Below are 24,118 nucleotides of genomic sequence, written 5' to 3' on the forward strand. Positions count from 1 at the left end.
TTGAAAGTACTAGTATTTAGTAAGTCTTTGTGTTTAGATCAACAGGCTCTCTGAAACTGCCATGTTCCAGTTTCTTTGATCTGCCCTGTTTCATTTCACTGAAATGTCAACAACTTAGAATTTTCACCGAAATGTAACAAATCGTCAAAGTAGTTGTAGCCACCTTTACATCTGGCTATGGCTAAAGACATTGTAGCGAAAATGAAAACTGGGGGAAGCCACGTCCCAAACACGGGACAGAGGAGAGCATTGCCACATACATCGAGAACTGTTACAACATATTGTTGCCGTCGTTGGTTGCAGACAACGCATCAGGGCTCTAGTACGTGTTCGCCGCCAACTCCGGTCGCACCCCTAGCCTCGTCTTAGTTCTTCAGCAGCTGTAAGCGCTCGGACTATCGTTGCTTCTCTCCATCTGCGGCAAAGCGCTATTCCATCAATGTGGTACATCTCTTTGGGCATAAAGGCAACCATCTCTTCACACTAGTAGAAAAACTACTTTACGTGAGACACATTAGTCCCGATTTGTAAATGAACCGGCACCAATGATACCATTAGTACCGGTTCAAACGGCTATGCATTAATTCCGGTTCATTTGTGACCTTTAGTATCGGTTGCTGGCTCCAATTGGTACTACCCCCCTCCCCCCCCTTTAGTACCGGTTGGACCACCTACCGGTACTAAAGATGGTGCGCTGCTACTTGCAGTACATAATGTTTAGTCCTAGCTTGCTAGTTGAGAGGAGCTCGCACCGGTTTATAAGCCCCGCCGCGGCTACCGTGTCGAGCTCCTCTCTAAGTAGGCCTTTGTAGGCCTATTGCAAGTCTTCTGCCCTGTGGGGCCTACTGGGCCGTACGGGCCTGCATCCTGGCCGAACTGGAGGTTGGGTTTCTAGTCCTATGCTTTACTTCAAAAAAAAAATAAAAAAATCCTTTAGTCCCCAGACCACGGCGCGCCTCGTGCCGCGTGGTGGGCCTTTGGTCCCGGTTCGTGTTGAACCGGTACTAAGGGGGGGGGGGGGCCCTTTAGTCCCCACCCTTTAGTGCCGGTTTCCAGAACCGGTACTAAAAGTCATTTTTCTACTAGTGTCATCGGACGCATCAGCTGTGTTAGTTTTTGCACAACAAGAGGTTAATGGATGCAGGTAAGTGTTGTTGGTGGGCTGCTGAGAGCAGTTCTGTCCAACGCCCAATGTTGGAGCACGAGCGAATCTAACAAAATAAAATTATTAATATTTTGTGGTTCATGATGTCAATCAAGGATGTCATGCCCATAACTAAGCTTATTAATCACTCTGTGTTTGCAAAGGTATTTTACGGTCACTTTCATGCTTATTAAAAGCACGCTGAGTAGCAGCCGCAGAAAAGTCTTATTAGTATGACACCAATTCTTCGTGTTTTATGCTCCGTGTAGACTGGTGAAAGTTGCTAGAGACCGCTTCCAAATTTCTACCCAGCTAGAAAAGAGATTATCCAATTTCACATTCAACTGTTTGATCATTAAAGAAAAAAAGAATAGGACGGCTTCAACAGAGAAGCATGACGAAGCCTCAGTGCCCTTGGGTGAGTTCTCTGGCAAGTTTCCTAGGTTTTACAAGTATGTTTCATATGTTGCCTGTGTAGTTTCTAAATGTACATGTTGGCTTCGAATTTTCGACTTTATGGTTGTGTGTTATGAAAGGCAAAGTGCTTGTGCAAATGTGATGTATGCATGCCTGATAATTGTCTTTGAATGTTTTTTTTGAATTTCATTTGGAGGGTTGGTAATCAAACAAAAAATAAAATATTGAACGAAAGGGGTTCCCCCGCTCCATCTTTTTATTAAATGAAGGCAAAAAAACAAAAATATTGTCAAGCCTGAAAAAGGTAATGGAGGCGGTTGTATGGAGAAAACTGCCTCGGGCCCTGAAAGCATTGCTAGTAATTGTTCCGAAAGAACCGCATGCGGGTAGAAGCACTGGAGGCGGTTTTGAAACCACCTCCACTATGTCGATTATTAGCAAGACAAACTTTGAGGCGGAACGAGGAGCCGCTGAAGGCCCATGTATCAAATCGTCTCCAAAGCCCGATGTTCTACTAGTGAAGGATGAATGCATTTATCTACTTATGGTGATGTACTATTTTGGGCTTTTCAACCAAAGCATATATAAATCCACGGTTGTACACTGAGGAATGACAGTGAAGTAATAGTATGCATAATGGATTTTATCGTCTTGTTTCATCTAACCTTACTTGGAGCAGTGTGGGGATCCACAAATCCACTATATATTACATAGTGTTCTACTTACTGACAAGAAAAAGCAACTTATTGGTACATGGATCAACTATTATATGGTACTCCTAATAAGCAAGCAAGAACTGCCAACTAGTAACAAACAAGTAGCTGAGTCACATGTTAACATTGTTAGTACGTTTTTTTCCGATAAAGAACATTTCATTCAATTGATATATCGAGGTGATACAACCGCACTGAAAGAATGCCTGGCCTCTGCATAGCGCGATGCACACAGCCAACAAGTCCAACAAGTCTAATAATAAATATCATTTTACAGCAAAAGTAAATCAGTCCAACTTAGGGTGGGGCAAATCCTATCCAAAGATTACGTCGCCATCCACGTTGGGAGAAAACCTCCCTGACTATATGCTCCAGCCGTATAGGCGCCATCATAAAAAGGTCTCTTTCCTCTGGCCTCTGCAGGATAGATCACGTACGGAGCCATTGCGTACACACATGAATAACCTGCACAGGAGATGATACACACATTTATCGTGAAAAACTACATCATTTCTGGTAAGCCGCATTGCCCAGCATACAGCAGCAACCCCCACAAATAGATGTGCAGAAAATTATTTATCGATACCCCGCAACCAATTGCCGAACATGTTACGTGCATTATATGGGGGATATAGATTTGAAGCTACTTGAACTATGGCCCAGACTGCACAAGCAAACTTACACTCAAAAATTAAGTGTTTGATGGACTCATCATGTTAGCAAAACAAACATCTCTTGCTACCTTGCCAGTTGCTTGGTGCCAAGTTATCTCTAGTTAAGTATGTAGAGGTGATTCATTTGCGGTATGGTCATATAGTTCTGGAAATCAAAGATCTGCTTGGTAGTAGGGAGTTTTCCTCACAAAAGATTAGTAGACTTCAAAATAGTGTTGCCGATCGTCTGGCGAAATATAGCCGGTCCGAACGAGCTACGGCTGTGTGGCTTGGTTCGGTTCCACCATGTATCGAGGACATTTGGCCCCTCGACTGTAACACTATTCATATGTAATGAAACTCCCTTTACCCCCGCAAAAAAAAGTACGTAGAGGTGATTTACTCCCATAGATCCTGACATGGAAATCTATAGTTGGGTGGTCCAGCTGTGCTTGAATTACATGGACAATCGACAAGTTGGTGTGATAATCAACATGTTGTGTGAATAACTTGTGCCGTCAAAATTAATTAAAATGGTAACATGGCTACATTTTGGAGTGATTGATGTTTCTCAGTTGGAGCAACCAATACAACTCTGAAATTCTGCTGGTAATGGATGGTCGCTCGGTCGCTCCCGCGGGCGGCCAGGAGCGAAACCTAGCCGCTGCTGCAAGCCACAACCACCGCGTGCCCGCCCCTCGCCGCCGCCAGCAGGAGTCGCCAGGCAAAGCCCGCGGCTCGGCGGCGGTGGGGCCCTTTTTTCCCCTTTCTGCTGGAGATGGTACGGCGCGGGCCGGCCGCTCCTGGAGGGAGCTCGGGCACGTTGGCGCTCAGGATGGTGTTGGCTGGCGCTGGAAGGCTGGGGCAGCGGCCCCAGGTCGCGCGCGGGGTTGGCGTGCGCCTCCCTCGCGGAGGTGGTCCCGTGGCTGCCTGCGAGGCAGAGGATCCGGGGCCCTCGCGCCCGGATCTTGTGAGGAGGCGGGCCGTCGGCAGAGGCGTCACGGCGGAGTGAGGTCAAGACAGCGGTGGTGCTGGCCTGCGAGCAGGGTGGAGGCGCGGGCTGGGCGCGGCGGGGCGCGAGGAGGCGTGTAGCTGTGCGCGAGTGCGGCCATGGGTGCGGCGTGTTGGTCGCCAGTGCAGATCTGGCGGGCGGCGGCCAGTGGTCTTCGCTCGGCGGCCCTGCGGGCAAGCCTGGACGCCACGGATCTGGCCTTGGCAGCGCAAGATGGGTAGTTTTCTCTGCCCTGTTCTGCTGCTCTAGAGTACAGGGGGCCGGAAGGAGACGGCTGCTGGTCGGAGGTCCGTGGCTGGCGGCCCGGGAGGGGCACTGCCGGCTGGTGGTGGTGCCCGGTTGCCGCTTGTTGGAGCTGGGTGGCTCTGCCGCGGTTGGATGCGGGGTGTAGGACCCGATTTGGTCTCTGCAGGCCCGTCGTCGAGGAGGTTTGCGGGTGGCCCTACACAACAGTGGCGTGCTCGTTGTGTGGGGGTGCGTGGTCCAATGGAGGTACGGGTCGACCTCGGCCTGCTGCGTGGGAGTGGCTGCACCGGGTGAAAGCCTGGCCGGTGCTGACGGCCGGCGACGACGGCGCCTGTGGGCGTCGCTATCCTCCTTGGAGGCGTCGCCAGGAATCTTCACAGCCTCTACTCCCGGATCAAGTCCTTTGGGTGAAAGCCCAGATCCTCCTACAGGGTCGGGCGGTGTCGTCGTCTTCAACGCCGTTCCCCTCTTTAGGCGCCGTCTTGAAGAATTTGATCCCTTTGGTGCTTCCTATGACTGGACGTGCACGGTGGCTTCTGTGGCAACGACGACGGTGGTGAGCAACGTCGGAGGCGCGGCTTTGGTCGTGGTAGTCGGCTCTTCTTCTCCGGCGTGTCCATGGGAATGCCTCGACTGCCCGGTGCTGTGAAGTAGAAGCCGCGGTGGGGGGCCGCTGGTATACGATGACGCATGTCAGGTGGCTCGTTCGGTGATCCCTTGTGACGCCAACCTTGCCTCGTTTCTTTGTGGTTCATCTTTGGAGTCGGAGCTGCGTTGTCTAATGTGGATTGTATGGAATGTTTTGTTGTAGCCATTAGGGTTGATGTTTTTCTTTTTCTTTTGATCTTCGGATCTACTGGTCCTAGGACCTTCACCACCTTGTTGTTTCCGTTGCTTTCTGCTATTATCAATGAATGCCAGCGATGCTGGATCTTTCAAAAAAAAATCTGCTGGTAATGTGTTTGTGACGCAATAAAATCTTGTTTTGTGTGTGCGTGTGTTATAATTCAATCACCAAGTAAGTTAATAAATATATTTTTGATTTGTGCAAATTAGGTTAGAAATGTTTCCAGGAGAAATTTGTGCACATGATTTTCATGTTGGTGTTGCCGCGTTATTGGTGGAGTACTGAGAGCAGTTCTTTCCAACGCCCAACGTTGGAGCACTGGAGAATCTAACGGAACAACATTCTGAATATCTTCTGGTTCAGGATGACTATCAAGAAGGCCACACTCATAACTAAGATCAATAATCAATCTGGGTTTGCAAAGGTATTGCAGGGTCACTTTCATGCTTATTAAAAGCAGGTTGAGTAGCCGCCGCAGAAAAGTCTTACTAGTTTGACACCAGCTCTTTGTTTTCTTATGCTCCTTGTACTAGCAAAAGTCGTCGCTAGAGGACCGTTTCCAAATTTCTAGCCAGGCACTAAATATATTAGTCAATTTCACATTCAATTGGTTGATCATCAAAGAATAGCACGACATCCACGGAGAAGTAAGACAAAGCTTCGTAGTGTCCTTGTTAGAAGGGAGAGAGGGGATTGGTGGAATAGTCGTTGTATTGCTTGAGCCTCGTGGGCATATATATAGGAGTACAATGATCTACTTGGAGTACAAGACAAGCCAGAACAAATCCCAGTCTATCTTGTCTTTCCTAATAAACATTATACTCAACACCCCCCCGCAGTCACAACGGGAGCGACGCAGACGGTGAGACTGGAGAAGAATCCGAAGGCAAGCCGACGGACACCCCCCACAGTCGTAACGGTCGATGCATCGCGGAGTTGTGGCTGGAGTGAAAACCGACGAGGTTGCTCAAGCAGGCGGTAGCCCTTTGTGCCGTTTGTCGATGTAGCCGAGAGCGTGGGTGGTGGAGCCGTGGTCGAGGTAGCCATGCGAAGAATGCCGTGGTCGATGTCGAGTCGGGGTAGCCGGTGTCGAGGAAGTCGTCGTGGAGCCGCGGGCGCAAGAGGGCGCCGAGTTAGTCATGGGCGCAGTGGTGTCGAAGTAGTGGTGCGCCAGGAAGTAGATGATGTTGACAACGCGTCGCGTCGGGGTTGCCAACCACGGGGACACATCATAGACGAAGGCACGCGTCGGTGTTGCCAGCACCGGGCATGCGTAGACGGACGAAGACGAAGTTGACGAAGCGCCGCACCAGACTTGCCGGGCCCAGGGACACGTCGTGGACGAAGGCACGCGGCGGTGTTGCCAGCACCGGGCATGTGTAGACAGGGACCTGCACGAGCTGTACGCCATGTCGAAGAAGTCGGAGAGGCCAGCAGAGAAGGACTCGACGACAGTTGCGGCGCCAATCGGCACGGGGCCAATGTCGCCCGCGGTTGTCGTAGTAGATGAAGCGGTCGGGGTAGATGACGACGACGCTGGCGACGGGCTGGTGCTGGACGAAGACGATGGAGATGGACGGGCGGCTGCGGCGGCTACGGGGGTAGCGGCGGCGGCTACAAAAGAAGAGCGGCGGCGGCGGCCTGACGGCGGCGGCGGCGGCTAGGTTAGGAGCGCGGCGGCGGTGCTCGAAGTAGGTGAATAACCCGACAGCGTGACGAAGACCGGCGCGGACGGTGGCATTCCCGCGGCAAAGGAGGTGGTGCGGCGCATGCCACCGGAAGTCGACGCGCGGGGACGGCGGTGGACCACGGGCCGCGGCGCTACGGCCCGAAGGGGCGACGCAGCGGCGGCGGGCAGGTCGGGGCGACGACAGAAGACCCCGGGACGGTCGCAGGGGCCGCGGGCCGCAGTGCTACAGGCTGAAGGGGCGGCACAGCGGCAGAGCGCGGGGTGGTGCAACCGCGTGGACGGCCTCGAGACGACAGCGTGGACCGCGTGGCACGCTCGCTACGGCCCGACGGGGTGACGCAGCGGCGGCGCGAGGGTCGGTGCAGCCACGGGGACAGCCTCGGGGCGGCGGTAGACCGCGGGCCGCGGCACTACGGCCCGAAGGGGCGACGCAGCGGTGACGCGGGTCGGTGCAGCCGGGAGAAGAACCACGGGGCGGTGGCGCTGCGGCCCGACGGGGCGACGCAACGACAGCCCGTTACTCGATCGGTGGAGGGGCGCGCTAAACTCGGAGACGATCTTCACGGGACCTGCGGAGGCGCGCATAACTGACGGGCCAGGTCGGTCGCACGGCGTAGATGAGGCGGATCATGGCGGCGAGCGGGTGATCAAGCCGATCGCGCGCGAGGTCGGGGACGCCGCTCGGTGGAGGCGTGGTGGCGGCGGAGTCCGAGATGAAGCCGGCGGCGGCGGGCGGCTATGATTGGCCGCCGCATGGCGCGAGGCCACCGGGTCGGGGTGATGCAGGAGTCCCGATCGGAGCAGGGCGGTGACGGCCGGCGTAGATCGACGGGCGGGCCGGTGCGCGGACGACGGCCTTGAGGGCTGCCTGTCACGCGAGGCCGCCGGGTCGGTGAAGTAGCCGGCCGGTTGCGCCGATGTCGTAGTAGAGGCGCGAGGTGTCGACGGCGGCGGTGGGCGACGCAAACCGATCAAAAAAAGATCGGAAAACCAAAAAGTAGACGCCGATCAAAGCGACCGACGAAAGAGAGAAAAATCCGGATCAAAAGATTGGGAAAAAGACTCTCTAGGGCAACCGGCCAACACGGCCGGCGGACGAACCCTAGGTACGGGCGGCGCGCCCCCCGGCGGCGGTCATGGAGGCCGACCGCCCCGGGGGCGGCGCGCAGATGTGGAAGCGACGGCGGCTAGAGTTTAGGATCGACTTGCGATAGATACCATGTTAGAAGGGAGAGAGGGGATTGGTGGAATAATCGTTGTATTGCTTGAGCCTCGTGGGCATATGTATAGGAGTACAATGATCTACTTAGAGTACAAGACAAGCCAGAACAAATCCCAGTCTATCTTGTCTTTCCTAATAAACATTATACTCAACAGTCCTTGGGAGAGTTCTTTCACAAGTTTCTGGACCATGGCCTCTATTTATATGTGTGCTTCACTCATCACTTCCAATTAATTTGTTGTGGTACCACATCCCTCAAGAAACAGTAAGGCAGGGGGTACTCAAACACATATGCATGGAGGTAATCTTTTCTGCTGCTATGGGTGAGCTTGCAAGTAGATCCATATCGTTCCTCATGGCCAGGTACCTAAAGCAGACGCCGGCACCAACCGAGGAGGAGAGGCTGCGCAGCCTACAACGGCTGCTGCTGCGGGTTCGTGTCGTCGTCGAGGAGGCAGATGGCCGGCTCATCACCAACCAGGCCATGCTGCATCAACTCAGCATACTGAGAAAGGACATGTACAGGTAAAACGGTTTTTCAGAACATCGGGACAACGGAACACCTTATTTTGAACTGCTCCAAAAAGGTGCTTAAAAGATTTGAATTTTTTTGATTTTTTTACATGAATACGCATGCATGTGATCTTAATACCTGTGAAATTTTGTTCAATAATATGTTGTATTAGGTGCTGCACAAAAAAAGACAAAAATTCGGCCTGAAAACAACAAAAAACAAGCCTCTGATTTTCATATATTTTGTCTTTGCTGTAGCTTTTACATGTAAGCATGTATACTGCTGAAATTTTGGCCCGATATACAACATTGCTATACGTTCATGCACACAAAAACTTGAAAAAAAATTACCCATCAAAAATCAGTTTTTCTTAACTTCAAAATAAAGTGCTGAGTTACATCCATGCTCAGATGTCAATTTTCGATGTACAGGGGGTATTACACCTTCGATATCTTCAGTTGCCGAGACCATGGAGATGGGAGGACAAAAGATCATGAAGTTATTTACTCCTTTGCCCCATCTAAATTCAACCCTGCCAAGCGTGTATGTTTCTGCAGTGGCAGCAGTGAAGGTGCAGCACAAGCTGAGCTGCTGGAGCAAGTTCTTGGCAGCATAAGGGACGCCATGGAAGATGTGAGCGAGTTCATCATGTTTCTAAACAGTTGCCCGCGTTTGCACCGCCAGCCATACAACATGTATCTGCAGCTGGACAAGTGCATGTTCGGACGCCAAATGGAGACGGAAGTTGTGATGAACTTCCTGTTGCAAGCAGAGACTACTAAGTATCTGCCTGTCCTGCCGATTGTTGGTCCCGGAAATGTTGGGAAGAGCACCCTGATCGAGCATGTGTGTGATGCTGAAAGGGTGCGCAACCACTTCTCTCAGATTTTGTTTTTCAATGGTGACAATCTTAAAGATACAAGTGTAGAGACCCTAAGAAATGGAGGTAGAATCAAGCATCAAAACCGTGGGATGGGCGGTGGAAGGACATTGATCATCATTGAGCTGCTTCTGGATATTGAGGAGCCTGTATGGAAGATGTTGTATTCAGCTGCAAAAACCTGCATCACGAGTGGAAGTAAGATGATAATTGTGAGCCGTTCCGACAAGATTACAAGCTTGGGAACCACAGAACCCCTCAGGTTGCAGTGCCTTACTCAAGAAGCATATTGGTACTTCTTCAAGGTTCGTGCTTTTGGGAGCACGAGAGCCGAGGACCACCCAAAGCTCACATCAATAGCCATGGACATGGCTAGGCTGATGAATGGGTGCTTCATGGGTGCAAGCATCTTCAGTTAACTACTAAAAGCAAATATTAACCTTCATTTCTGGAGCATGGCCTTTGCAGCCCTGAGGAATTCGAAGCAGACAAACAACTCAGTGTATGGGGAGCATTTCACTTATCCTTGGCCAATGCTGGAGACAGGATATTTCAGGAGAGTGAAGAAAACTTCTGAATGTGTTGTCATGTTTGCTGGCCACCAGACATGTTCTGTTGAAACTGGACCCGAAGCTCTCAAGATGATTAGCATGCAAGATCTTCTCAATGGAAGTGTTAGGCCTAGAGGGAAATTCAGCGCCCATCTGTGGACATCTCGTCTGCCTCCTTATCACAACTACTCTATTCACTGTGAGATAAGGAGGCCACACCGCGTGAACAAACACTTTCAGAAGAGAACTGTCTGATTAATTGTCTAGTCCTTTATTTATTTTTCTCTAAATAGATTATTTGAAAGCTCATGCATGGATCGTGGTTCCTTTGAAGTGATGCAGGTAGAGTAGATATATATTGTGAGTTGTGGCTGTTCTCCTTACTGAAATATCCTTTTTTTTTCTTTTCTCTGTTCTTAGAATGGGGAAATAGTACAAATTATACTGTGGTTCCAGCTGTATTTTTCCTTTAGAAAAGGAGGATGTTCCCCCGGCCTCTGCATCTGGACGATGCATGCAGTCATATTATTAATTATTCACAAAGACCATATAAGGTGATATATCAATAAGCCTGAAGCCACCATCTCGGCAACACCGTTGCTACTCCTATCCCTTTGATGAAGGCGTGCCGAATATCCGGGCCTAATACCAAACAGACATCGCACCAAAGCCTAACATCTAAAGCCGGGTGTCCCATCCAAGCCACTACCTGGATTGGGCCCCACACCGATCTGGCACACTCCCAGTGAGCACCGCACGCTGCAAGGGCCGTCACCTCCATCATTCCCTCGGTCCATTCTCAGAGCAGAACTGAAGCACTGACCTTGCCAGGCCTCTCTGCCATCAACGCCACCATGACGACAGACAACTTCCTCCTCCTGCGCGAGTCCATCTCCGCACATCAGACGCCGAATCTCCACAACGCCACGCCGCCGAGATCCGCCATCATCGATGTGTAAGATTAAGCACCGCTCCACCAAAGACGCCATCCTCTGGTCCCTCGAGCCTGTGTGCACCTCCAAGAATGACGCCCCCAAGGGGAAACGACACCAAAGAGCCACCGTCATCCGATCTACTGATCTAGGGTTTTCCACAGAGCTATCAGAGAGTGGCCTTGAACTTCTCCTCGGTGATGCCTTCAGGAAGGGAATGACGCGGACAGTGTCGCCATCGTCGGCCTTGGCAATAGCCAATAGCAGGTTTTCACCCAGATCTGATCGAAGACCTCCATCTCTCGTGCACGGGCCGCCATCATCCGTGCCGGGATCTGGATGATCCAGGCCGCCGCAGCCAGATCTCAGCAAGGAGAGGTCCCCCCACCGAGACCCGCCGGCCAAGCAGGGGAGGTCAAGACCGCGCCCGCAGGACGAGATCCACGATGGATCCGTGCCCGCGCCGCCGCCCCGAAGCCAACCCCTCGCGCAGCAGCCACGGCCTGGCCACCCACTCGCGCCGCTGTCTGGCCGCCGCGCCACACGACGCGCCCTCGCCGCATCAGCCAAGACTCCGCCGCGCCGCCGCATCTCGCGCTACAACCGCATGCCGAGAGGAGAAGAAGGGCCCCGCCGCCGCCGACGTGCACCGGGCTTCACCCGGCGGCGCCTTCTGGTGGCGGCGCGGGGAGGGGATGGTGTAGGAGGCGGCCAGGCGGGCACGGGGTGAGGGCGATGGAAGGGACCTGTCTTAGATCTGGAAAAAGGTAATAACCTTAAGTTTTGGAGGTTCCTTTGGGTGGATGATATCAGCCAGGCACTGCCTCTATTTCTTTTATGTTGTGTGTACTGACCAGTGAGAAACCTGTCATGTTTCTTAAAACTGCTTAAGATTGAACCTGTCCGCCTAATCTGTTTCATTGAACAGATTTCAATACCCTGAAAACAGTGCCAAAAAATCGTTTCATGAGACTATTTTTAAGGTTTACTCCCATTTAGTTGTGGGCACAAAAGATCATCATTACACAAGGACCGAGTACAAGACCACACTGGACGGCCGCATCTACATCAAGGGGGGTTGAAATCTTTTGTTCGCAGGAGCGACCTCGAGGTAGCAATGGACATTGAAGTAACATTCTCAGTCTTTTGTACGAAGGGTGTATGTAGTTTTCATGTGCTCTACGAATGTCAATGCTCAAAGGTGGCGCATGTACAATGTAAAACCTTAAGCAGTCCCTGAGTCAGGTCACCATTTTTTTCTTTTGCAATCAACAGTTTTCTGTTGTTGAGAAATGCATCTTTCAAGTGGTTGTACTGCACTATTAGATCTGAAAACAGTATACGAGGGCCTATTGCTTTTTATTGATTGTGGAGGATCAAACCAATTAGTATGGTCATGTGTATTTTGTTTGTACCTAGCCTGTTTTGTGTCTTCTGAGTGGTCAGTCCAGTCAAATTAGACTGACACAAAATTTGACTTATGATTAAATGAAAATCAGTCTACTGTTTGTTAGGCACACCCTTAATCTATAAGAAGAATGAAAGAGAATTTCATTAAAAAGAGATGCCAAAAAACAATTTTCTCTGGATATGAGTAGATATGTCACGAGGAAATGAAAACCATGGTGCCCCATATTCTAGACATGCATACAAGATGCATGCTTGGTGGTTGGCGTTGGCAATTTGTGTGAGGGAAAGTGGACACTAGTAGATGGATATGCATATATATATGAGGGACATTTAAGAGTTCACTTCATCATTAGACCTAGTTCATGTACATACAGTGTTTGTGCATAGGAGATTTAATCATCTGAGACATTGGAGGAACCAAGAGTTTGGAAATACACGATGCACTTTGATTGCCACTAGGTCCACATTCGAGGCCGCCTTCCTTTTGCATGAATTTAGCAATCAAGAAGCCTGAAGGAATTACCTTGACATCAACACTGAGTTCAGGCTATATCCAGCGGTGCTAGGGTTTCGTTGTCCTCTGGCGGCGCAGCCGTCGAGAGTCTGTTTCTACCTTTTGCCGCCGATCCCGCCGATCATCCCCGCCCCGTTCCCCGCCCCGTTCCCTACCCCGGATCTGATCCCTGGGTGGCTACGCGTGGAAGGTTGAGGTGGGTTTTGACCTCTGGAGCCTCGCCCGTCTAGGGTTAGGGTTTTGTGATCAAGGTCGTCATGGCGACGCAGGAAGAACCAGGCAGAAACCGCAGGGGCAAGGAGCCTGTGGAGGAACTGCTGAGTCGTTTGGAGCTTCAGGAAGATGAAGAGGAACAATTTGTTTGGGAAGATGAATTCAAGGAGGAAAAGATAGAGGCCAAGTGGCTTGCGATCGCGAAGGTGCATACCAATAAGGGGTTCAGCCCGTCTGCTCTATATGCTGATATGAGATCGGCCCGGAACCCAGCCAGGGAGGTCCGCTGGCGCAGGGTTGATGACAACCTGTTCACGGTACAGTTCGGCTGTTTGGGGGACTGGAACATGGCAATTCAGAAGGGGCCATGGCTGTTCAGGAACCAGGGGTGTTGATAGAGGAGTATGATGGGTTCACGAAGCCGGAATCGGTAGTGCTGGATAAGATTGTGGTATGGGCGAGGATCCTGAAACTGCCAGATAATTACTTGTTTCCTGCAGCAATTAAAGGTATGTGTCGCAGGATGGGCAAGGTGCTAGAGGTTCAAACAACTCTACCTGCTGGCTTTATAGGGGAGTTTGTGAGAGTTAGAGTTGAGCTTAGGGTCTCGAAGAAGCTCATCAGATTTGTTTCAATTACTAAGAATGAGGAAACAGACTTCTACCAAGTTCAGTATGAGAAACTGCCAGATTTCTGCGGCAACTGTGGTTTAATGGACATTGGTATGAGGAGTGTGGCACTGGGGAACATGATGTATCCAAGTTGGAGTGGGGTGATTTTCTGTTGGTTGATAGAGGAAGAGGCCGAGGTATAGGCCGCGGTGCAGGGAGGAACCCAGGGCGCGGGAGAGGTGAAAGAGGGAGAGATGAACCTGCTTTTGGACCTGGACATGGTCGAGGAACCCCTCCTTTTGCTTCAACGGAGAGGGACACCATGCAGAGTTGGCGTCATAATGCACTGTTCAATCCGATTCCCTCTCATATGGAGTCGGGGCAAGGGTCGGGACGGGAAACGGAGGAACAAGACATGCGCCAAGTCCAAGTTTTGGGAAAGCGGATAGCAGATGACACACAACAGGTACTGTCGGAAGGGCCTAACCCTTTGGCGTTGGTCCAAAGTACAGCTAAGACATCGAGTGTGGCAGCGATAGTTGATCAGTTTGAGGGAGAAACAATGCCAGGGATTACAGTGGAGGCTGCAATCACGCCTCAGAAGAATGCAAACAGGAAGAAATATGAAGGAGTTGATGGAGAAGCAATAGACAGTTCGGCAGGGCAGCAAACCAATGAGATATCGGCATCCTCCCTAGAGGGGGATGACCGGACACAATGAAAATATTATCGTGGAACTGCCGAGGTCTTGGGAACGCCCCGACAGTGCGTGCCCTGCTGGATGTCCAGCGAAGATGTTCCCCTGACGTGGTGTTTTTGTCGGAGACCCAGCTTGATAGCTATCCGGCAGAATGTTTAAGGAGGAGGATGAAGATGGACCAGAAACTTGTATGCACGAGTAATGGAAGAAGTGGTGGTTTAGTTCTTTTTTGGAATAATCATATCAATGTACGTAGGATTGCCCTAGATACTATGTTCATTGATGTAATAATTGAGGATAATAGTAACAATCCAGTTTGGCATTTGACGGGGATGTATGGTGAATTTAGATGGGAAAATAAGATCTGACTTGGTCACGTTTGCGACAACTCCACCAGAGTCAGAACTTGCCGTGGCTCTTGATTGGCGACCTCAATGAAATCCAATTTCTTCATGAGAAGGAGGGAGGCAATCCACGTCCGGCACAATATATGCAGGCTTTTCAAGAAGCAATTGATGATTGTGGTTTGCATGATATGGGCTTCATCGGGGACCCGTTCACATGGAGACGTGGAAGAATAAGAGAAAGGCTAGACAGAGGCCTGGTGAATGATGCATGGGCGAACTTATTTACTGATGCAGCGTTGCAGAATTTGGAATTTAACCACTCTGACCACAGACCCCTTCTTGTGGATACAAAGTTCTATACACATTCAACCGCCGGACAAAACAACATGCAAGTAAAACGATTTGAGGCACGATGGTTGAGGGAGAGGAGTTTTGAGGAGACGGTGACGGCGGCGTGGAATGATGTTACAGCCGATCCAACTGTGACCAATATTTATGAAAAGCTGAATAAAATGCATAACCAGTTCCACGACTGGGATCAGAGAGTTCTCAAAAAGCCAAAAAAGCGTCTTCGTAAAGCACAGCGAGATCTTTAAAGAGTTATGGCGGGACCTATGGATGATGAGAATGAAGAAAAGAGGAGAGAATTAACTGAACTCATCGAGTATTTGCTGGAATTGGAGGAGATACAAGTGAGGCAACAGTCCAGAGCAACTTGGCTTAAAGCCGGAGACCGCAACACTGCTTTTTTCCAGGCTTTCGCTTCGGCGAGGCGGAAAAGGAATTTTATAAAGAGATTAAGGAATGAGGCTGGGGACTGGCTGGAAGGTACTGATGATTTAAATGCCCATATCTTAAACTACTATTCTCACCTTTTCTCCTCTGAAGTTCAGCAAACTAATCCGGTGATCATGGAGCGAGTTCAGCGGAAGGTGTCAGACCAGATGAATAATATCCTCATGGCACCATATACAGCGGAGGATGTGAAGAAAGCGATTTCTAGTATTGGAGATATAAAAGCACCCGGGCCTGATGGTTTGCACGCAATCTTCTTCAAAAAATATTGGCATATAATTGGTGAAGAGATCACTCAAGAGGTTTTGATGGCCATTAACTCGAGGAAAATTCCATCAAATTGGAACGACACAACAATTGTGATAATTCCCAAAACTGATGCTCCAGAGCTGGTAACGCAATTCAGACCCATTAGTCTTTGCAATGTCCTCTACAAAATAATCTCGAAAATGTTAGCTCTATGTCTGAAAAGTATACTTCCCGATATCATCTCTCCTACTCAAAGCGCCTTTGTTCCTGGAAGAATGATCACGGATAATATCTTGATTGCATATGAGTGTGTGCATAAGATAAAGAATAAAAGGACAGGACAATCCGGGCTATGTGCAGTAAAACTCGATATGCATAAAGCCTATGACAGAGTGGAGTGGTCTTTTTTGCATGATATGATGATCAAATTGGGATTTCATGAACAGTGGGTAGAGTTGATTATGGAATGTGTGAGATTAGTTAGTTATAAAGTGAGATTTAACTCACAAGAAACAGATGTTTTTAACCCTACAAGGGGAATTAGACAGGGGGATCCTCTATCCCCTTACCTATTCCTCATTTGTGCAGAGGGTCTTTCCAGTCTACTGCAGTATGAAGAAGAAGCTGGTGGCATAGAAGGGATTAGAGTGTGCAGAAATGCACCATCAGTATCACACCTATTGTTCGCTGATGATTCTCTAATTCTCATGAAGGCAGACACGCTTAATGCAGCTTCCTTACAGCATGTTCTGGAGACTTACTGTCAAAGCTCGGGGCAAATGGTGAGTTTTGCTAAATCGAGTGTTTTCTTTAGCCCTAATACTTCTGTTGTCACTAGGGCAGAAATATGTCAGGAGCTTCACATTGATACAGAGGCACTTTCTGATAAATACCTGGGCCTACCCGCAATGGTGGGAGCGGATAGAAGTGACTGCTTTAAGCACTTTATTGAGAGAATCAGAGAGAGGCTCAGAGGTTGGATGGAGAAACAATTGTCCACTGGAGGTAAGGAGATCCTATTGAAATCGGTGGCACAAGCAATTCTGGTGTTTGTTATGTCAGTCTTCTGCTTACCAAAAGGAATATGTAAAGAGATTACTGATTTAATTAGCCAGTTTTGGTGGGGTGATGATGAGGAACATAAGAGAATGCATTGGTATTCTTGGTGGAAACTTTGCTATCCGCAGAGTGAAGGGGGCATGGGATTCCGAGATCTATACTCATTTAACCTAGCAATGCTTTCAAAGCAATGCTGGAGGTTGCTAAACAATCCGGATTCTTTATGTGCAAAGGTATTGAAGGCGAAATACTTCCCTAATGGTAGTTTACTTCAAGCCACTTTAAAGAATGGCGCATCGTTTACTTGGCAGAGCATTATGAAGGGTTTGGAGACTTTCAAACTGGGTTATATCTGGTGTATTGGGTCGGGGGAGAAAGTGAATATCTGGAACGATCCATGGGTGCCAAGCAGTGCAAATAGAAGGGTGATCACGTCGCGGGGTCATACTATCTTGTCTACAGTTAGCGATCTCATTGACCCAATAAGTGAGAACTGGGATGAGGATTTGTTTAGAACCATCTTTAATCCTGTCAATGTCCGAAGGATACTAGAAATCCCGTTGAATCACAATGCTTTTGAAGATTTCATAGCTTGGCACCCGGACCGAAGAGGTATCTTCTCGGTATGATCAGCTTACCATACTCAATGGATTCGGACTTTCAGGACACATGCAAATGCATTAGCGCAGCCAGGGAGGTCAATCACACCACCAGTTTGGAGTATTCTATGGAAACTTCAAATCCCACGTAAAGTTCGACTTTTCTGCTGGCGGGCACTACATGGAATCCTACCTTTAAAATCCATTCTCACTAACAGGCACGTTGGCATACAGGCTGCTTGCCCCATATGTCACAATGCGGCCGAAGATGTGAGGCACCTATTGTTTGATTGTTCCCATGCTACGGAGATGTGGACTCGGCTTGGAATCCTGGATATCATTAATGAAGCGAAAAGGATTGACCGATCGGGGTCAATCATACTAGAACACATCCTGGTCGGCCCACCGAGACAAGTGCCCGCCAAACCGAACTTGGATGTGAAACAGATCATAACGGTGGGAGGATGGTACCTGTGGTGGATCAGACGTCAGTACACTCATAATGGTAATCCTCCACCAGCATTCAAATGGCCTATATCGGTCCTTGCTATATCTAATAATTTCGATCAGGCAAGTGCGAAGAGAACTGGTTCAGTGCAAGAAAGATGGGAGAAGCCGGAGCCTAGATTTGTCAAACTAAATGTTGATGCAGCTTTTTATGTCGATGAAGGAGTGGGAGCAACTGCTGCGGTTATCAGAGATGTAAATGGATCGTTCCTTGCAGCCCAATGTATCTTTATCCCCGTGGCATCAAGTGTGGTCACGACGGAGGCACTGGCAATGCGGGATGGACTGAGATTTGCAAATTCGTTAGGTTTCCCGCGAGTAGAGGCGGAATCCGATTCTCTAATAGTGATTGATTCCGGCGGTGGTCAAGCAAGATGGTGGGATGAAGCTGCTGCTATCTTCGCGGAGTGTGTCGATGTTTCGACTCTGATTGGGAAGGTCAAGTTTAAGCATTGTCCTCGTAATGCAAATAAAACGGCTCATGTGCTAGCTAAACATAGTTATTGTAATAAACTCTCTAGATTTTGGACGGATGAGCCTCCGGGCTGTCTGGTCTCAGACCTTGTGGACGATGTAATTCCTTTTTAAACCAATAAAGCTAGCCATGATGGCCTTCCCTAAAAAAAAAAGCCTGAAGGAATTCTTATGGAGTATGCCTCCAAGGATCTTTTCTCGACCAACTCGGTCATCTACAATTTCAGCGTCTTACTTCTTGAGATTTTAAGCGGAAAGAGGAATGCAAGCTTCTTGAATCTCACAGGACACTGCCAGAGCCCACGTAACCAGGCTACTACAATGCCCGGATATCGAGCATCCGGGAGTCAGTTAGGCCTGTTGCCGGGTCTTCCCAACGTAGAGTTGGGAAGATGGCTCTGAAAAACCGAGTCCTTGGCCTGCTTTTTAATGTTTAGTAGACGGCCTGAATCAACCGCTTTATTGCTTTTTATCAGATCCGTAATTCAATGTCTGTGTTTTGCTCACTTGGTGTGAAAATTGATGAATGGGTTTGATTCTCTTGGCTCCAGACGCTGGATGGCTATTTTTAGTGGCAGGGTGTACTCAACTGTCACTTGCATTATGTCCATTGCATAAGTATGTCAGGGTGCACACACTTGTCACTTATGTGTAAAATTCAGAACCTGACATGATACAGGTTGCACATAGACAAGAACAGGACATGCACTCAGATTCTCTTATCTGCCTGATGCATACAAAACTGCATGTATATTGTGTGTAAATTAAGAACATCCCATGTTAGGCTGCACACAGGCAAGAACAGGACATGCCATTTGCATATGTATTTCATAATTATGACTTGCATTCATGCATGCTTCGATGGTTTTCAATTGCATCCATTTTTTTAGAAAAGGAGGATGACCCCCGGCCTCTGCATCTGGACGATGCATACGGCCACTTTATTAATTATTCTCACAAGACCTTACAAAATCAATACAACAGTAAGACTAAAGCCGCCGTCTAAGCAACAAACTGTCACTACACCTATCCAGTTGATGAAGGGGCATAGATAGCCTGGGCCTAATACCAAACAGACATCGCAGCCAAGCCTAACATCTAAGACCTGAGACCCCAACCTAGCCACTTGCCGGGTCTGGGGCACACACTGGTCCGGCGTGCTCTTAGAGGTCGCCGCCGCCAACTGCCACCGCTCCATCTTCAGAACTGTACTGATGCATCAACCTTGCTCGGTCCAACTATCGTCGACGCCACCACGGCGCCCAACGGCACCTCCTCCCTGCGCGCAAACAGCTGAACACGTCGCGGTCGCCACTGATACACCTCAGCGCCATGCTGCCAAGTATCACCAGCCGACACAGCTTGAAGTCCTTGGAGGATGTGTCGTGCGTAGCACCTGCCGACCAGGAATGACCGTAGCACCTGTCAGTCAGGCATGACTTGACATCTCCACCGAAGCTCCGTGCAAGACGAAGCCGCTCCACCTCCTGCCTCTGACTTCCAGCGCTGCTCCACAAACGATGTTCCCAAGAGAGAAACGACACCGCAGTGACGCCATCGTCCGATCTAGAACACCAGATCCTAGGGTTTCTCCCGAAGCAGCACGAGTGGGTCGACATTAGTTACACAACGATGCCTTCATAAATGTAACGGCGTAGAACGCCGCCATCGCATGCCACCGGTTCGGTTTTCACCGGCAACCATGTCTCCCCAACTCACGGCCGGGACTAGATGATGGATCTTGAGATCCGATCACCAAGCTTCTGTTGGGGAACGTAGCAGAAATTCAAAATTTTCCTACGTGTCACCAATATCTATCTATGGAGAAACTAGCAACGAGGGGAAGGAGAGTGCATCTACATACCCTTGTAGATCGCTAAGCGGAAGCGTTCAAGGGAACAGGGTTGAAGGAGTCGTACTCGTCGTGATCCAAATCACCGGAGATCCTAGTGCCGAACGGACGGCACCTCCGCGTTCAACACACGTACAGCCCGGTGACGTCTCCCATGCCTTGATCCAGCAAGGAGAGAGGGAGAGGTTGGGGAAGACTCCATCCAGCAGCAACACGATGGTGTGGTGGTGATGGAGGAGCGTGGCAATCCTGCAGGGCTTCGCCAAGCACCGCGGGAGAGGAGGAGGACTTGGGAGAGGGGGAGGGCTGCGCCAGGGGCAAGGGTTCAGCTCCCATGCGCCTCCCCACTATATATAGGGGTGGAGGGGGATTATTTCTTGCCCTCCAAGTCCATTGGGGCGTTGGCAAAGGTGGGAGGAAAGAAATCCCATCCTTTCCTTTCCCCACCGATTGTTATCCCCCCTTTTTAGGGATCTTGATCTTATCCCTTCGGGATATGATCTTATTCCTTCTAAGGGGGGATCTTGGTGCGCCTTGACCAGGGGTGTGGGGCCTTGCCCCTACTACCCACGTTCATGTGGGTCCCCCCATGCAGGTGGGCCCCACTCCAGAACCTTCTAGAACCTTCCCGGTACAATACCGAAAAATCTCGAACATTTTCCGGTGGCCAAAATAGGACTTCCCATATATAAATCTTTACCTCCGGACCATTCCGGAACTCCTCGTGATGTTCGTGATCTCATCCGGGACTCCGAACAACATTCGGTAACCACGTATATCTATTCCCTATAACCCTAGCGTCATCGAACCTTAAGTGTGTAGACCCTACGGGTTCGGGAACCATGCAGACATGACCGAGACGTTCTCCGGTCAATAACCAACAGCGGGATCTGGATACCCATGTTGGCTCCCACATGTTCCATGATGATCTCATCGGATGAACCACGATGTCAAGGACTCAATCGATCCCGTATACAATTCCCTTTGTCTAACGGTATTGTACTTGCCCGAGATTCGATCGTCGGTATACCGATACCTTGTTCAATCTCATTACCGGCAAGTCTCTTTACTCGTTCCGTAACACATCATCCCGTGATCAACCCCTTGGTCACATTGTACACATTATGATGATGTCCTACCGAGTGGGCCCAGAGATACCTCTCCGTTTACACAAAGTGACAAATCCCAGTCTTGATTCGTGCCAACCCAACAGACACTTTTGGAGATACCTGTAGTGCACCTTTATAGCCACCCAGTTACGTTGTGACGTTTGGTACACCCAAAGCATTCCTACGGCATCTGGGAGTTGCACAATCTCATGGTCTAAGGAAATGATACTTGACATTAGAAAAGCTTTAGCATACGAACTACGATCTTTGTGCTAGGGTTAGGATTGGGTCTTGTCCATCACATCATTCTCCAAATGATGTGATCCCGTTTATCAACGACATCCAATGTCTATGGTCAGGAAACCGTAACCATCTGTTGATCAATGAGCTAGTCAACTAGAGGCTTACTAGGGACATGGTGTTGTTTATGTACCCACACATGTATCTGAGTTTCCTATCAATACAATTATAGCATGGGTAATAAACGATTATCATGAACAAGGAAATATAATAATAACTAATTTATTATTGCCTCTAGGGCATATTTCCAACAGTCTCCCACTTGCACTAGAGTCAATAATCTAGTTCACATCACCATGTGATTAACACTCACAGGTCACATCACCATGTGACCAACATCCAAAGAGTTTACTAGTGTCACTAAACTAGTTCACATCATAATGTGATTAAGACTCAATGAGTTCTGGGGTTTGATCATGTTTTCCTTGTAAGAGAGGTTTTAGTCAACGGGTCTGCAACATTCAAATCCGTATGTACTTCGCAAATCTCTAGGTCATATTCTAAATGCTGCTTCCATGCTCCACTTGGAGCTATTCCAAATGGTTGCTCCACTATATGTATCCGATTTGCTACTCAGAGTCATTTAGATAGGTGTTAAGGCTTGCATTGACGTAACCCTTTACGCTGAACTCTTTATCACCTCCATAATCGAGAAACATGTCCTTATTTACTCCAAGGACAATTTTGACCGCTGTCCAATGATCCATTCCTGGATCATTCTTGTACCCCTTGACTGGCTCATGGCAAGGCACACTTTCGGTGCGGTACACAACATAGCATACTATAGAGCCTACGTCTGAAGCATAGGGGACGACCTTCGTCCTTTCTCTTTATTCTGCCGTGGTCGAGCTTTAAGTCTTAACTTCATACCTTACAACTCAGGCAAGAACTCCTTCTTTGACTGATCCATCTTGAACACCTTCAAGATTATGTCAAGGTATGTGCTCATTTGAAAGTATTATTAATCATTTTGATCTATCTTATAGATCTTGATGCTTATTGTTCAAGTAGCCTAATCCAGGTTTTCCATTGAAAAACACTTTTCAAACAACCCTATATGCTTTCTAGAAATTCTACATAATTTCTGATCAACAATATGTCAACAACATATACTCATCAGAAATTCTATAGTGCTCCCACTCACTTCTTTGGAAATACAAGTTTCTCATAAACTTTGTATAGACCCAAAATCTTTGATCATATCATCAAAGCGTACATTCCAACTCCGAGATGTTTACTCCAGTCCTTAGAAGGATTGCTGGAGCTTTGCATACTTGTTAGCGTCTTTCAGGATTATCAAAAACCTTCTGGTTTTATCACATACAACCTTTCCTCAAGAAAACTGTCAAGGAAACAATGTTTTGACATCCTATATGCAAGATTTCATAAATAATGCAGTAACCGCTAATCCAATTCCAACAGACTCTTAGCATCGCTACGAGTGAGAAAGCCTCACCGTAGTCAACTCCTTGAACTTGTCGGAAGACATCTTTAACGACAAGTCGAGCTTTCTTAATGGTGATACTTACCATCATTGTCTGTCTTCCTTTTAAAACCATCTTTACCCAACGTCCTTACGACCATCAAGTATTTCTTCCAAAGTCATGGATCCTCTCTCGGATGTTATGGCCTCGAGCCATTCGTCGGAATCCGGGCCCACCATCGCTTCTCCATAGCTCATAGGTTCATTGTTGTCTAGCAACATGACCTCTAAGACAGGATTGCGTACCACTCTGAAGTAGTACGTGTCCTTGTTGACCTACGAGGTCTGGTAGTGACTTGATCCGAAGCATCATGATCACTATCATAAGCTTCTACTTCAATTGGTGTAGGTGCCACAGGAACAACTTCCTGTGCCCTGCTACACACTAGTTGAAGTGATGGTTCAATAACCTCATCAAGTATCCACCATCCTCCACTCAATTCTTTTGAGAGAAACTTTTTCTCCAGAAAGGACCCGTTTCTAGAAACAATTACTTGCTTCCGGATCTGAGATAGGAGGTATACCCAACTGTTTTTGGGTGTCCTATGAAGATGCATTTTATCCGCTTTGGGTTCGAGCTTATCATCCTGAAACTTTTTCACATAAGGGTCGCATCCCCAAACTTTTAAGAAACGACAACTTAGGTTTCTCCAAACCATAGTTCAAATGGTGTCGTATCGACGGAATTATGTGGTGCCCTATTAAAGTGAGTGCGGTTGTCTCTAATGCCTAACCCATGAACGATAGTGGTAATTTGATAAGAGACATCATGGTACGCACCATATTCAATAGGGTGCAACTATGATGTTCGGACACACCATCACACTATGGTGTTCCAGGCGGTATTAATTGTGAAATAATTTCCACAATGTCTTAATTGCGTGCCAAAGCCCGTAACTCAGATACTCATCTCTATGATCATATCATAGACATTTTATCCTCTTGTCACGATGGTCTTCAACTTCACTCTGAAATTACTTGAACCATTCAATAATTCAGACTTGTGTTTCATCAAGTAAATATACCCAGTATCTACTCAAATCATCCGTGAAGTAAGAACATAACGATATCCACT

At 48.7% G+C, this 24,118-nt stretch overlaps 1 pseudogene; it reads left to right on the top strand.

Annotated features, from left to right (window-relative positions):
- Positions 1-8,239: 8,239 nt before the first annotated feature.
- Positions 8,240-10,144, top strand: LOC119360337 (annotated as a pseudogene).
- Positions 10,145-24,118: the final 13,974 nt, after the last annotated feature.

The sequence above is a fragment of the Triticum dicoccoides genome, chromosome 2B (assembly GCF_002162155.2).
Source record: "Triticum dicoccoides isolate Atlit2015 ecotype Zavitan chromosome 2B, WEW_v2.0, whole genome shotgun sequence".
In the NCBI taxonomy this organism is placed as follows: domain Eukaryota; kingdom Viridiplantae; phylum Streptophyta; class Magnoliopsida; order Poales; family Poaceae; genus Triticum; species Triticum dicoccoides.